General features: G+C 31.4%; 1 protein-coding gene across 1 annotated transcript in view; it reads right to left on the reverse strand.

Annotated features, from left to right (window-relative positions):
• The window catches only part of LOC145306503 (18S rRNA aminocarboxypropyltransferase), a 210,210-nt gene that overhangs the window by 70,641 nt on the left and 123,191 nt on the right, over positions 1–16,378 (reverse strand). The window lies entirely within an intron of this gene.

The following is a 16,378-nucleotide window of genomic DNA, read 5'->3' on the forward strand; positions in this document are numbered from 1 at the left end:
TGCCTTTGAAGAGGGGGATAATCTAATGTATTTTAAAATTTTGTAAAGTAAAAATTAGGGGTTTTAAAGTTCAGGGGAGAGGAGTAAACACCCCCCCCCCCCCCTTTGGACGTCTATGAAGAAAGGCCAATATTTCAAATGTTAAGTTGTTTAGCCTAAGAATATAATATAAAGCAATTTTGTAATTGATTTTCTGATATTACAGGCCTTAGGTCATCAGTAAAATAACAATTTGTTCTTATTTGATCTGAGTGAGTAGTTTCTTAATGTTACGTGGTTCCTAGAGATATGCAATAACACTAGATTACAGAACAAAAGGCACGATTACGTCCGATAGTAGCGGCACTGTTTAAAATTAAAAACCGAATGTATGGGATTGAATAAGCGAATGAAAGTAGATAAAATAACAGAGTAATATAAGAGATAAAATCAACCTTATTTGACGTTCACTCAAAGCCCAAAAATAATGGACTTAAAAGTGTATTAAACTGTATATAAGACATTTGCGAATATATTGATACCATTAATTTGCCTCTTAGATAGAAAAAAGTATGTTTTTTTAATATTTTTCTATTGCTACAAATCAAATTTCAAATTTGAGTCACCAAAAATGCTAAACTAATTTTTGCTCTAGAAGAATCAATTTTTGGAGTTAGAAAGTGCTTAATACCTCATTTTAATCGCCTGGCATTGCTTTATAATATACAGGTAATGACTTGGTTTTTTATGGAACAGCTGACTAAAAAATCGAGGTTTTGTGATAAACCCACTTTTGTTGCTGCTCCATAAATGATATTTTTTTTCCCAATTTTTTTGGCTGTAAAGAAGCTTTATATATTCATATAACATCCACCTAAATTTGACTTTTGATATTTTATTTATAACATCACCAGAGGGAATTGAATTTTGGAAAAAAAATATCAATTTATATTTTACACTGCTATGCATTGTTCTTGTTCTTGTTTCTAAAAAAAATTTATATTATAAAAAAGAGAATTATTTAATGCTTCTATAGGTATGTTTATCATTTTTCTAGGCTAAATATAACTATAATTACACCATTTTAAAGTTAGACATCTTAACATATTAACACAATTATTGAATCGCTCTGTATTATTAGGCTGGCAACCCTTAAAACAGCTGCATTTCATTATCCTATTATATATAGTAATTATTATATGTATAAACACACTTAATTTTTTAACTTTTTATTGATGGAATACATATGTTTCTCTATAAAAATAGATCATCAGTTCCAATTAAGATGTATAAAATAAGAGTTAAAAAAAATATATATATATATGTCAATGCATTTTGAATCCTTTTAAAAGACTAAATAAGAAAGAAGTGTTAGAAAATTGTGCCCCCTGCGGGGTTTTTTACTGCTTATATCCTCTTAGGTTTGGGGGGGAATTAGCATCTTTATATAAAAAGGGGGAGGTGTTTGAAGAGAATCTTTAAAGAGAAAAAAATAGGTCATATTTTATCATTTGCAGTTTTACAAATTAATACATATTATATAAAGCTTTTTTGTCTGTAGCTTAAGATTTCGGTAAAGTATAAGGCTATTTTACTAATTTCCTTACTCCTTTAATTACAGAGCTCCTAGATGCTTGGAGCGCAGCTGCTAGTAAATAAACAAAGTAAAATGATTCCTGAATAATTGATTTACAATTTTAAAAAGCAAAACATTTTTACAATTAGGATGTGTATATCCACGCCATGGTTAGCTCTTTTTGTTAATTCAGGCGTGTTAGAATTAATCTTAAATGTTGGAAGATGATTTTTGTAGCAGTAAGGTACTTAGCAACTTTATAATCATTACTTTATGTAAAGGGATGTCCCGGTGGGGGGGGGGGGGTTAGGGGGTTAAGGGTTATTAATTAATTTGGGGCGACCCCATAATTTTTAATCTTCCCCTTCCCCCCCCCCCCCCCCCAAAAAAAAAAATATAAAAAGCTTTGAAGTCCTTGCCTCTATTATATAAAGATTACCCCACAAAATGAACATGGGGATGCCCAAATTTAGATATTTCAATCCCCCCCCCCTTCCCCCCAAATCAAAAAGCTTGGACGTCCTTGATTAAGTAAGCTCATTTAAAACATACTGAAATCAATTTGTGTACAACAATTATCCTATTTAGTTTTTTAGTAGTGAAGCTACTCTATAATTCAAAATATTTGTCCGTCCATTGTCTGTCCATTCATCTGTATGTCTGTTCATTGGTATGTCTGTCTGTCTGAGACAGAAAGGGGAAAACGATATTTTCTCGGCTTCTATAAAAGATAGAAGGCTAAAATTTTCATGGATTGAATATTCTCTCTCTCTATCAATACTCCATGTTTTCATCAAGTTTCATTAGGATTTGCCAAAAAACTGGGGTGGGCTATATCGATTCCTACATTTCAAGTTTTCATGATTTTCTCTACTCCTATTCAAGTTAGATGGTTGAAATTCAGGGATTGAATACTTTGATATTTTGCATAATTTTATCAAGTTTTATTGAGATTTACTTATTGGGGTTCTACCTCAATCATAGGAGTCCCAAATGTTGGAGTGGACAAATGCAGGAGTCCCAAACATCGGAGTGGACAAACGTAAGAATGGGACAAACGTCAGAGTGGACAAACATTAAGGTGGACAAACGTTGGAGTGGAAAACATTGGAGTGGACATTGCTTAAATAAAACCAAGGAGTGTCTACTATTTTAATAATATTACAATTTTGAAATTTTTTATACCCTTGTCTACAAAATAATGACTATGGCTGCAGCGCTCAGCCCCCTAGCCTATATCCTAACCTAACCTAACTAAGAAAAGTAACAGGACGAAGGTAGGGGGGGCTGTGTTTGTATAAAAAAAATTCAAAATTGAAAAAAAACTTTGGGACTCCTGTGTTTGTCCACTCCGATGTTTGTCCCTAAAATCCTGCGTTTGTCCACTCCAACTTTGTCCCACTCCTGCGTTTGTTCCACTCTGACGTTTGGGACTCAAGCATTTGTCCCTCCAATGTTTTTACACTCCTACATTTGGCATGGAACTGATTATCGGTTGGGGTGCTAGTTTGATTCCTAGATTTGTAAGTTTTAAGGATTTTCTTTACTCCTATTAAAAAAAATTTAAAAGGCTGGTTTTATACCCCCCATAATATATTACGGGGGGTGATTACCCCTATCCCTAAAAAAAATTACCCTTTTACAAGCACCTCCCCCTGGATACTCCTGCACTCCCCCTTGTAGTGACTAGGCCAACTTTATGGTCTCTGGTTTCAGGAAGCCCATTCAATTATGAGAAGTTCACATTATAAGAGCACTCTTATAGCATCCTCTCTATTAGCATTACATGTGTAATGCATTATAGACAGACAGATAGATATTGTGAGGGATCCTACACTTTATAACACCTTGTTTTGCATGGTAAAAATTGTTCCAATAGTTCTTGATATTGATATTTTATTTAAAAATTACAATAACTTGAATATAATGATGTTTAAAAAATGCTGAAATTATAGTTATATTTAGACTAGAAAAATGATTAACATACCTATAGAAGCATTAAATAATTCTCTTTTTAATTATAAAAATATTTTTTAGAAACAAGAACGAGAACAATGCATAGCAGTGTAAAATATAAATTGATATTTTTTTCAAAATTCCAAAACTATCCAGGGTCCTATAAGAAGCATCCATAAAACACAGAACTGAATAGGTACTGTAATGGTCGAAATCTTAAGCTGAAGACAAAAAAGATTACTACTTTATATAATAGGATAATGAAATGCAGCTGTTTTAAGAGTTGCCAGCTTAATAATACAGACCGTTTCAATAATTGTGTTAATATGTTATGATGTCTAACTTTAAAATGGTGTAATTATAGTTATATTTAGCCTAGAAAAATGATAAACATACCTATAGAAGCGTTAAATAATTCTCTTTTTTATAATATAAATTTTTTTTAGAAACAAGAACAAGAACAATGCATAGCAGTGTAAAATATAAATTGATATTTTTTTCCCAAAATTCAATTCCCTCTGGTGATGTTATAAATAAAATATCAAAAGTCAAATTTAGGTGGATGTTATATGAATATATAAAGCTTCTTTACAGCCAAAAAAATTGGGAAAAAAAATATCATTTATGGAGCAACAACAAAAGTGGGTTTATCACAAAACCTCGATTTTTTAGTCAGCTGTTCCATAAAAAACCAAGTCATTACCTGTATATTATAAAGCAATGCCAGGCAATTAAAATGAGGTATTAAGCACTTTCTAACTCCAAAAATTGATTCTTCTAGAGCAAAAATTAGTTTAGCATTTTTGGTGACTCAAATTTGAAATTTGATTTGTAGCAAGAGAAAAATATTAAAAAAACATACTTTTTTCTATCTAAGAGGCAAATTAATGGTATCAATATATTCGCTAATGTCTTATATACAGTTTAATACACTTTTAAGTCCATTATTTTTGGGCTTTGAGTGAACGTCGAATAAGGTTGATTTTATCTCATAAATCCTATTATATGAAAAATAATAATTTCTATATCTAGCTGACAAATAGTTTTTCAATTTTGGATTAACTTTAAAAAGGCATTTGGATTGTTTTTAGCTATTTATTTTGGTGCCTAATTAATTTTAACTATTTTTCTGTCCTCCCTTGTGCTTTTTAAACAATAAAAGTATGAACTGTTTGTAAGGCATAATTTGTCGAAAACCAAGAAATATTTTTTTCTGATGTATGAAACTCCTCACTTCAATGAAAAAAACTAAGAGAGATTAATTTCTGACAGAGGGTAATTTCAATTGAACAATACTTTAAATTTAGTATAAAAAACATTGTATTTCAATATATTCTTGGTGATACCTTTTTGTACCTGGCCCTGCCGTCTTCTCTTTTTCGACCTTTGCTTAGTATAAAGAGTGAGCTTTTTAGAAAGATGTGCAAATTTATTAGGTAGCTACTCAAACCATTTACCCCAGAAGCGTAAGCGAACGCTCTGACGTCTTCTTACTTAAATTTTATGTGATAATTTAAATCCAAGGACTAAGGAATCAATGTAAATGTAGACTTATTACAAATATATACATTATACTATAGTTGTAAAGTATAGAAGGCTTGCTGTAACAGTGCTTCTTACAAAACTGCAATTGGTAGAGAAATAGTAAACTGAACATACGATACTTGTTTAATAACGGGGCTAGATATAGGAGGAAAGCTACTGTGAAAATACGAATACTGAGGGGCGTTGCCACGAAAGGGACTATACCCGAATAATTAAAACCTTCCCAGGACCTATGAGAGGCTACCCTGTAAAGGAGAACCATATCGGTTCAGCGAGATTCTTCAGTACAGATAGTAATCCTGTTACTTGTATACAATGTTTTTGTTGAATTGTATTGACAACAAGCCAAACTAATACATTTACCTATACACTTAAAGATTTATGGTCAATTTCCTACTCTGCAAAAATATTTCCAAGCTTTTCAAAAAGGATATATACAAAGTCTGACAGCTTGACTAAATTTATAACTTGTCTAAAAACGAAATATACTTTGACAAGTTTATAATCATTTATAAAGGAAAAAAAATGTGACAAAATGGTTATTGAATGCTCAATTATTGGAATAAATCGCTCTTGTTTAATTAGTCATGATACAAATTCTAATTTAAAGTAAAAGGGTGATAAAAGGATCTCGCTAAATGCTTGAACGATATGGTTCTCCTTAAAAGCGAAGCTTCTCATAGGTCCCGGGAAGGTTTATATCCATTTTTGGATAGGATACCTCCCTCCCAAGAAAAATTTCTCCCGAAAAACAAACAAATTTCTTTTAAAACTAAAATGGTTAGTGGGGGAGTGGTGGATGAAAACAATTCAGAGACATTTAAGAGGCTTCATTGATTAGCGAGATTTTATCGGACAGACAAAATATCTTATGATTCTTTAAATATAAAACTAGTGGCTTCGCCCCTAGCCTCTAGGGGCTTTGCCCCAAGAGGTATAATTACATCTTCTATTACTTACCCAGCAGAACGGATCACAAATTTTCGCACCTACCCAGCAGGAAAACATTTTGCGATTAAATTCGCAAAATTCGTAAAATTCGTAAATTTCGTAAAATTCGTAAATTTCGTAAAATTCGTAAATTTCGTAAAATTCATAAAATTCGTAAAATTTGTAAAAAAAAAAAAAATGGGGGGGATTTTTTTGTTTTTGGGGGGGTTGGGGATGTCCCACCCCCCAAGAAAATAGCTTAAAACCACCGCAGGACCAATAGGTATATACCCTGAAGAGTAGAATCCGATCGGTTCAGTGGTTACTGAGATCTTAAGCTTCAGACGGACAGACATCGTTCTACTTTGTATTATAGATATATATTTCGTTGCAAAAAAATTCTTACAAAACCAATATCACGTTTCAATTCGTATGTTTTGTCTTGCAAGAAATAAAATACTATGACGTTTAAAAATATTTTCCAGTATCGCTTCGAAACCGATTTATATCCGCTGGATTAGAACTGGTTGTCAGCCATACTGAAATATCATCGTATTACACTAATTTCCCCACAAATATTAGGACTAAACTGGGTTTAATCTTATAATTTTTCATTTTAATATCCGTGGAAAGCTCTCTATAATACGATGTGATAACTAACTAAACCTCAAGTAATTCCAGAAGAGCAAGAGAATTTAACCATAAAAGTAATTAGAATACAATTTACTTTTTTATCTGGACAACTAAATAAAATTGTTTTTTTTTCAACAAAGTAAATTATCTTTTGTTTCAGTTGATTAAAAGAAGATATTAGGATAATCGGCCCCTCTGGGCTAACAAAACTGGTGTTGATCGTATAATTTATCATTTTAATATCCACGGAAAGTTCTCTTTAATACGAACCGATAAATAACATTTTATTCTTTGAATAATTTATTTTTAGTTAGGACTTCAAGACAAAGTAAGTGGAATTTACAGGCTTGGTTGTCTAAAGAGCGTTTTGCCACACTATCAGGCTCATCATTAAGCAAGATTTGGTTCAGAGAGATACACCAAGATGTGTCGTAAGTTTTAATTAGAAATAATCGTATAGATAATTTAATATAATCAAATAACTGCTCTTCTAGTTTTTGTTGTCTTATGATTCAAAAGTTTAACGTTTTTCTGCCCACAGTGCCTTCGAAGGTGCTTTGGCTTTAGTGTCAGAATCTAAATTGGGACATAGTGCATTGCATTACCCTAGGTTAGGTAACTTCATTTCACTTTCCAATAAAATCTGAAATGCAGCAGTTTTTCAGAAAATTAAATTTGAAATTTTCAAGTTCAATTTTCACCCACTAGGAGTTATCGCATAATCATGACAAGAAAAGCAAAAATTTATTATTTAAAATTTTGAACAACTTTGCTTTTATAAAGTTCTTCATAAAACCACTCCTGAAGTGAGTTAAATAATGGCCATTTTTATCAATTGCTTTGCTAAGGTCACGGAAATTCAGCCTTAAATAAATCATATATAAAGAGGTTTTATGACTTCTTTATAAAAGCAAAGATGTTCAAAATTTTAAATAAATAATCTTTGCTTTTCTTGTCATGATTATGCGGTAACTCCTAGTTGGTGAAAATTGAACTTGAATTTTTTAAATCTAATTTTCTCAAAAACCGCTGCATTTTAGATTTTATTGAAGTTACCTAACCTAGGGTAATGAAATGCACTATGTCCCAATTTAGGTTCTGACACTAAAGTCAAAGCACCTTCGAAGGCACTGTGTCCCTTTGAGTCCCTTTGAAATTTTGTATAAAATGTAGTGCATCCATTATAAGGCCAAACCAGGAAATTCAGACTGCCCAGTTACCCTCAAGGTTAAGAGAGGTGAAATCCTTAGCTTTTAATTCATTAGTAACATGGACTTAATGCAGCTTATACCAACAATGAAATTAATTCGGGGGGAAATCATGAAACCTATACGTGTTTTTCAGCTGTAGTTGGGGGGGCAACACATCGTAAAATTGACGACCTCTCCATTTGCCCCCCAAATATTATTTTAGATTTATTTTGTTTGTCGGTTATACCTGTTCCTGGACTTAATGACTTATTAAGATAATATATTCTTAACTCTGATATCTAAACCAATTTTATCATAATTCCAGCTGGATTATCTTTTCTCTTTTTGGGTGAAGTTTCTTATATGCCCCGGAAACGTTTTGATTTAAGAGGAGTACCTATAAAACACACAATGATTTATTTTTTTAAAATTACGGTTATCTTGTAGGTTTCTTATCGATTAAACTGCCTCTAAAACAAATTCGCTGATTTTCTATTAAAATTTTTATATCCCTTATTCCTGAAATTGTCCATTACATAAAGTATGATGAGAACTTTGCACTGTTTTTTTACCAGGGGTAAGACGATGGACGATAAATTGATATACATTATACAACCCCAATGATGAAGGAAATTATTCCTTATGTACAGGGTCATTCAAGAGAAATGATTTTTTTGAAAACTAAATTTGGAATGGGAAATAAAAAAATTATATAAAATGCTTTATATATTTGGAAAACCTATTCTGGGACATTTATGTTTCAAATATTTAAAAATGATTTTTTTGAAAAATTATGCCTTCTAAAACGGTTTTTCTAAATGCCTTATTTTTGATGATTTTCTAATTTAAACAGAATGGAAAAAGTGCTCACATTTTAACAATTCAAATTGCGCGGCTTGTTTTAATAGTAGAAAAACGTTATGCATACCGTTAGAATTGTCATAAACTTTAGTTTTTGGATATATAAGAACCATTCATGTGCTACGTATAGTACAGGAGCTATGTGTTGAAAGGTTCCAACTTACTTAAAACTTTCAACTTTTTCTCACATTTTTCAATGTAGCTCCTAAACTACAAATACCACAACTTATATTTTCGAAAACTAGAGTTTATGACAATTCTAACGGTATGCATAATGTTTTGCTACTATTAATACAAGCTGCGCAATTTGAATTTTAAAAATGTATGCATTTTTCCCCAATCTTTAAATCCATACATCTTCAAAAATAAGGCCTTTGCAAAAACCGGTTTATAAGGCATAATTTGTTGAAAAAATCATTTTTAAATATTTGAAACATAAATGTCCGAGAATAGGTTTTCCAAATATACAAAGCATTTTATACAATTGTTTTATTTTCCATGCCTAATTAAGTTTTTTTTTAAATCATTTCTCTTGAATGACCCTGTAGATTAAGATTATTTGTTGAGTAGTTTGGTACTATGTATTTGGAACAACTAAATAAAATTCAATAAAAGTTTTTGAGCCAACGTAATGATAACATGGCTATAAAGCTACCTATGGCTGCTAGTGTAATTTAAAGATTCAAATATTCCCTGCCTTCCTGACTATTACAGGTCTTATGCCCGGGGCTGTGTTAGTGAACCATATATTTTAACAGGATACAACCTTATTTTAGATAAGACATTTTAACATTCAGGAGTATCCACAGTTTCTGTTTTAAACTTTAAAGATTAGCAGCTGCAAGCTGATTTCTTTTACCTCAAACACCCCCCCCCCTTCCCACACCAAATTTTGTTCAGCTTTAGCTTCTAAGACAATGGCCGATAAATTGATTTACATCCCGAAACACACAAAATTACCCCTTCTACAGGTGAAAATTAGTAGTTGAAATGTTTCAACACTTGTTAAGCTAACGAATAAGAAAACGTTCTTGTTAAACTTTGTGGACTAGTGTAATAAACAGCCCATTGTCCCCTCTATCTCAGCTTTTAAGTAGAGAAGGATTTTACACATCTATACTAAACAGTTGCCTGTAAAATAAACCCTGAAAATATACATGCAACGCCTTCCCATATTTTAACCATTTAAAGGCACACACCCCCTGGCAAATGTCTGTGCACGCAGCCTATACTAATCCTCTGTTAGTTCAATCCAGGCTATTTCTAAAGAGGTTTACCTTTATTATTGAATTCCGATTATTGATATGGTTTCACCTACCCTCAATATTATGATATACAAGTCAGGGATCTTAAGGGGTAAGACAAATCATGATAAGCAAAATTACCCTTTTTATAGATTAAAGTTGAAAAGTTAGGCCACGGCCAATAAAAGTACCCAAACTTATTGAATAATAAAACCTAGTTGTTATAAAACTTTGGGTACCAGTGTAATTTACAGCCAAATGTTCCCTCCATCCCAGCGTACATGGTTCAATATAAAAGTAGTAGCAGCTTCATCCCTAGCCTCTAGGGGCTTCGCCTTATGAGGTAAAGGAAAGTCAACACTCCTATATAGAATTTGTTTTAAAAAATAGGCACTGCTACAGGCTACCTACTGCTGCATATAGAATTTGTTTTAAAAAAAGGCAATGCTTAAGGCTACCTACTGTTTTTTTTAGGGGGGGGGGTGTCCCATCCCCCCAAGGAAATAGCCTAAAACCACCACAGGACCAGTAGGTATATTCCCTGAAGAGTAGAATCCAATCGGTTCAGTGATTACCGAGATCTCAAGGGACGGACAGACATCAAGCTACTTTGTATTATAGATAATCACATGTTGGCAGGGTTCCTAAGGGATAGGACAATGAACTATAAACGACTATGTACTAATATTGATTTACATAATCACTACAAAATGTTTTAAAAGACGCGTAAGAATGAAACTAATAAAATTAAAAATAAAAGGATAACTTAGACCACTAGTGAAAAAAAAGGATCATGGAAAGAAAACGAAGTAGCGGGATTCGTCGTATTTTCTCCTATTCAGTATCTTTTCTCCTATTTTTAGCCCCTGCGGGGGCTCTAATCCTACGTGGTAAACTCCCTAAGCCGGCAGGGCAATCATTAACATAACCTAACAAAAGCTACTGTGAAAATACGACTAAACCCGCTACTTCGTTTTCTTTCAATAATCCATAAAAACATTAGATTTACATTAACAGTTAAGCAAAATGCAATTATGATGAAATTTTAAACAGAATAGATCTTTAAATAAAGTATAAATGATTTATACTCAAAAGAAAAAATCAATTTGGACTTTTAATAGAAGTTGATTATGGAAATTGTTTAAGTCTTTTATTATTTTTGTTTTTAACAGAACTTGAAGTGAGTTAAGCTTTAGTTACAAATAGTTTTAGGAGCAAAGCTTTTCTATTAATACGGTCTCTCTGTACCATATATCTGTATGTTACAACAATTTTTAGGATTAGGTGTATTGTATTTTGATACAAGCAAGTTCTTTTTTGGTAATTAAAAAGGGTCAGTGTAACAAAGTAGCTTACCTTTAATTCGGTTTCTTTTAAAGTCAGAGTTAGATGCAACAGGCATTAACCCTGAAGAGGTTAAGCATAAAACTAACTTCCTACCCCCCCGCACACGAATATCAATTTATTTTAATAATATGGAGAGGTGGTTTTCTGCAATCGCTTGTCACTTTAAGAGTAAAGACCTAATATATTAATTTATGAGCTTTGGTTATTGATGTTCTGAACCTTATTTATATAATTTGCAGAAGAGGGAGTAAAGTAAGTTTATAATGTATAACTGAGATAACTCTTTACACCTACCTTTAATGTAACCAAGACATTTAAACTGTCGCCGTAATACATCTAGTAAGGTTGATTAGACCTTCTAAGAATTCTAAACATTTAACGATGTCTTTAGAAGATATATTAATTTCAAGATTAAAAATAACTAAAATTACCAAAAGTAATCAGACAAAAATATAAAACTTCAAACCTTATGCTTTCCTTCAAAAAGCCTGTCGAGCACTGAACCCCCCCCCCCCCCTCCATCATTGTTTATTTTAATAAATTGAATAGAGGGATGTAAACATTAATAATATTTCAATAATTGTTAGATTAGTTGACATTTATCAAATTTGTTGATATTAGCGAAGCATTATTCAAATCTGCCAATTTAGCAGGATATATATATATTTTTTCACAAAAAAAAGCAAATTTATAAATAAATAGAAATAAGAATATTAGTTTTTTTATAGAAGTTATGTGTCAATTCCTTCTGGGTAAAAAACTTTTAAAAGACAACCCTATGAAAGTTATTTCTTGTTTGGAGTAATAGGCAGGTGTAAAATGTAAATCGGAAAGGTTATTTCCCTCATTCTTTCATTCCCTAAAGGATTAAACCCCTATAGCAAAATCCTGTGCAAGCCGCTGTTAGGGTAAACTCATCTTTAATATTTTAAAATGTCTTGATTTCCTTAAGGCAGGGTGTGTCTTGTATTTATATCAAAGTAAGAATTAAAGTTTTTTATTATGTAACTCCTAAACTGTTTTATTTACAAAGTACGGTTTGATAGAAAATAAAGTCATTTTAAATTAAGATTTTACAAAAAAATGAAAGTTTAGATTTAATTAAATAATTTATTAATAGGGGTAACTGATGAAATTTATAAGTTAAATGTATTGTAAATGCATAAAACATGAATCACAGATAACCAAGATGTAACTTCGCTCAAATATATTTTAACTTTTTATTTGATGGGTTTAGAATAATCCATTGTGTGGGGGAAAAGATAGAAATATTTAACAAGGGCGAATTAGTTCTGAAGCGGCGAAAATATAAATTAAGTTACAGGCTTTAACTTTCTGAAGGAAAGCTAATAAAAAGTGATATACAGAGCAGAAGAAAATAAAAATCTTTCACAGAAGTTGTATACATATTTGAATATTTGCATTTTTTTAGCATGTTAGACAAACTAACGGACAAAAAAAGTTTACACTGTTTGCTCATTAATATATGTACATATTAATATGCGCACAAAAATTTTGTCGCCTATCTTTAATATCAGAAGAGAAAATAATTTTTCCCTCAACGAATAGACAACAATTGAAATTTAGAGTAGCTGCCCTACTGAAAAAGATATATGTCACAGATAAATCAAACAACATATTCAAATTTTTTATGCTTACATTGAAGCATACCAAAGATTGTAACAGCAGAAAAAAACATACAATAGTAAGCTTGTAAAGAAGCTACGCAGCTTTAAAAATATTTCTCTTTCAATCCATAGTTTTGATTTTATCTCTAAAATGCAATTTAGTTTCTATCAACTGCAGGGATATACAGGGATAAGATAATGGCCGATAAATGCATGTAGATCCCCAGTGATGATTCACAAAATTACCCTTTCTGTAGATTACAATTAGTGGTTGAAACTCAACTTAATGACCAACCAATGAAAAATCAATAGTAGTTTGAAATCCAAAAAATAAGAAAAATTATATCATAAAACTTTTGGGACTAGTGTAATAAACGGCCCAATGTCCCCTCCCTCCCTGATTAAATGTTTCCCCCTTGTTACTCACTGTCAAACACTTTGTTTTGTTCAAACTGACTAAAATCCTCGCAGTGTTTGCGATAAAAATAACATTTTATTAGCTTTTTATCCTGTATTTAAATAGTTTTGGGAGTTATTTCTACGGAAATTTCGTTCAGACTTTAGAATAGTTAAGAGTATCAAATGTGTTGTCACTCCACTTTTATTATTTTTAATTGTGGCGAGAGAGGGGTTGTTTTTTGGTGAAAATAATATCATAGGCTAGGTTAAATTATTTGGTACAAGATAACCCTGCAGGTTTAGGGCACCGCAGGTTAAATCCCCAAAGTGCATAGACATAAAAAATTACTCTCCACCCTTATTTTCTATCTATTTCAGAAGTACTAGCCCAGTACCAATACTAAGCTTTTTTCAAAGTTTTGAACTAAGGTAAATAAATTTACCAATTGTATGTGCATTTTTTATATAAAAAGTATCAAAAAAAACGTTGCAGATATTTTTAAAGTTTCATTCAGTGTAAATTGAAATTCATATCCCCATTGTAAAAAAGATTCTTCAGTGTCTATTTTAGAATTATATAAATGATATAATCCTATAGAGTGTAGACTTCTCTCTCTCTCTCTCCTTCTCTCTCTCTCTCTCTCTCTCTCTCTCTCTCTCTCTCTCTATCTCTCTCTCTCTATATCTCTCTCTCCATATAAATATATTCCGTATCATTTATTGAAAATAGATAGAAGTATTTTAGAATCTATTGAAATTTATTCAACTTTCAAAGAATCATTATTTACACATTTATACGAATCATTTAGTTTTTTCAACATGTTTGTTTTATTCAAGACTATGGATACGAGGGGCTTAAAAATACTCAACATTTAATATACCTTTAAAAGCTTTTCAATATGTAGGTTGGGTCCATACCGTACGTCCGAAATGTAAAGCTGTTTAGTTTATTTCAAACTTGGCATGGTGATTCCTATAATACTCAGGCACAATTTAGAAATCATAGCTTTCATATCTAAACGAGGTAATTTGAAAGGGAAGGTAATATTTTTCCATTATGGCCTACAAACCGATTAATATCCGGTGGATTAGAACCAGTTTTCAGCCATACTAAAAAATCATATATAACATCGTATTACAAATAACATAAATCTTAAAATTAATACCAGTTTGGTTAGCCCGGGCCTTCGGTCCCGGGAGCTAACAAAACTAGTTTAATCTTTTTTCATTTCAAAATCCATGGAAATCTGTCTATAATACGATGTAATAAATAAGTATTACCAATGATTTACATATTTACATTTATCATTCATCGAGAAAAATTACAGACTTACATGTGTAACATGGCCATTTTACACATTCATTTTGTTTTCTAAAAACTATGCACACTGAATTTATTTCTAAGTTACATAATAATATGTTTCTAACCAATTTTACTTATGTAACATATTTACAATTCATAGAAAAAATACAACATAGGAAAATTCTCAAGGCGGTAGAGGATAATAATGGTTAACTTTTCGCTAGAATCAGGGAGAAGAGATAGCTCAGGAGGAATCATAGTAAACTAAAAACAATTACAAGAATAGTGCCGCTCTAAAGAAGTGATCCTTTTTAAAATCATATCAATCATCAAATAGTTTTAGAATAATTTAAAATATTAAAAATAAGGCTAATTCCATTTTATCCATGGTCAACTATATTCAGACCTTTTGAACTCATCACTTATGTAAAGCCTAAAAAAATTACCACATGTCTATTTTTACATAGTAGTTTTACATGCATGTGTACTTTTGAAAAAAATATGGCTGGCTCTAAACACCCTGTATTCTGTGGAATATCCATAAATTTGGACGAACACAAGAAGAAAATTTATTTAATGGTCGTTTTTATCTATTTGCCATTACGAGATAAAAATTTATTCAGACAGACATACATAACTGAATATCTCATTCAAATTTATGTTGACCTATATTTATTAGAGACTGTTTTGTTGACGAAAAGTAACTCTATCCAAGTTTAATTTACTTAACTGTAAATCACATTTCAAATGCCTCTGTAATAATTAACAAAAGTATCTAAAGAGATAAGACAATGGCCGAAAATTGATGTACTTCCCATATAATGACAGAGAAAATAATGACTTCTGTAGATTGAAATAAGTAATTGAAACGTTTAAACACTCAACTTAACAAACCAACCAATCAAAATTTAGTAAAAGTACCAAAAGTCGTTAAGCCAACGAATAATTGTAATTTATTTATTTCCTGTGCAATAACGGCTCGACTCGTTTTATTCCACTGTAGCATTACAGGCCTAAATGACCATTAGCATCACGTTAACAAAATATGGCCCTACCTATATATTAGAAATAGTTTACATATTTATTAGTAATAATTTTAATAATAAATCACAAGTGTGAGGGGCAACAGCCCATTTTCCCTTCACTCTATGCTTGACTCTACCTGTTTCCCTTCCTAAATATGTGCATTAGTTTTGGCCTCAACTTTATGATACAAGCCACCTGTTGAAATGATAGAACTAAATAGCAAGTATTTTACAGTTTATTCAAATGAAATATGCAGAATATTTATACAATACAAATATTATTACTCAATATATCTAAAACTAGGGGCTACGATCCCTTGAGGCCTTTCGCTACTATTGGACGTTATTATCCTTGTTCTTTATGAGACATTAATGACATATGAACATTCAAGCAAAACATATATGTTTTCTTGGAGAAAATAAAAATTGTTATTGTCTGTGTATGTCAAACCATAATGTCCATGTGAGTTAAGCCTAAGATGAGAAAATAATGGTAGGAAAACATTCTCTGCTGGCCTAGTAAAAACTTCTAGCCTCTGAATCTCAACACTTTTTATGAATGAAGTTCAGGCCTCTCTATCTTATAGACTTAGATCTATAGATGTATAATAACTAAGCTTTCTTGGATCAGAACTCAGTGACCCTTTTGATAGTAGTTAAAAGAATCACAAAGTTTTTCTTTCTAGGTTGCTAAAAGCGTACAGCTGCTCTTAGAAAAATGGAAAGGAAGTCTTTAAATTTAATTTTTTTTGGTGAGTAGGT

Source organism: Acartia tonsa, chromosome 2, assembly GCF_053477335.1.
Source record: "Acartia tonsa isolate MP-2025a chromosome 2, ASM5347733v1, whole genome shotgun sequence".
NCBI lineage: Eukaryota > Metazoa > Arthropoda > Copepoda > Calanoida > Acartiidae > Acartia > Acartia tonsa.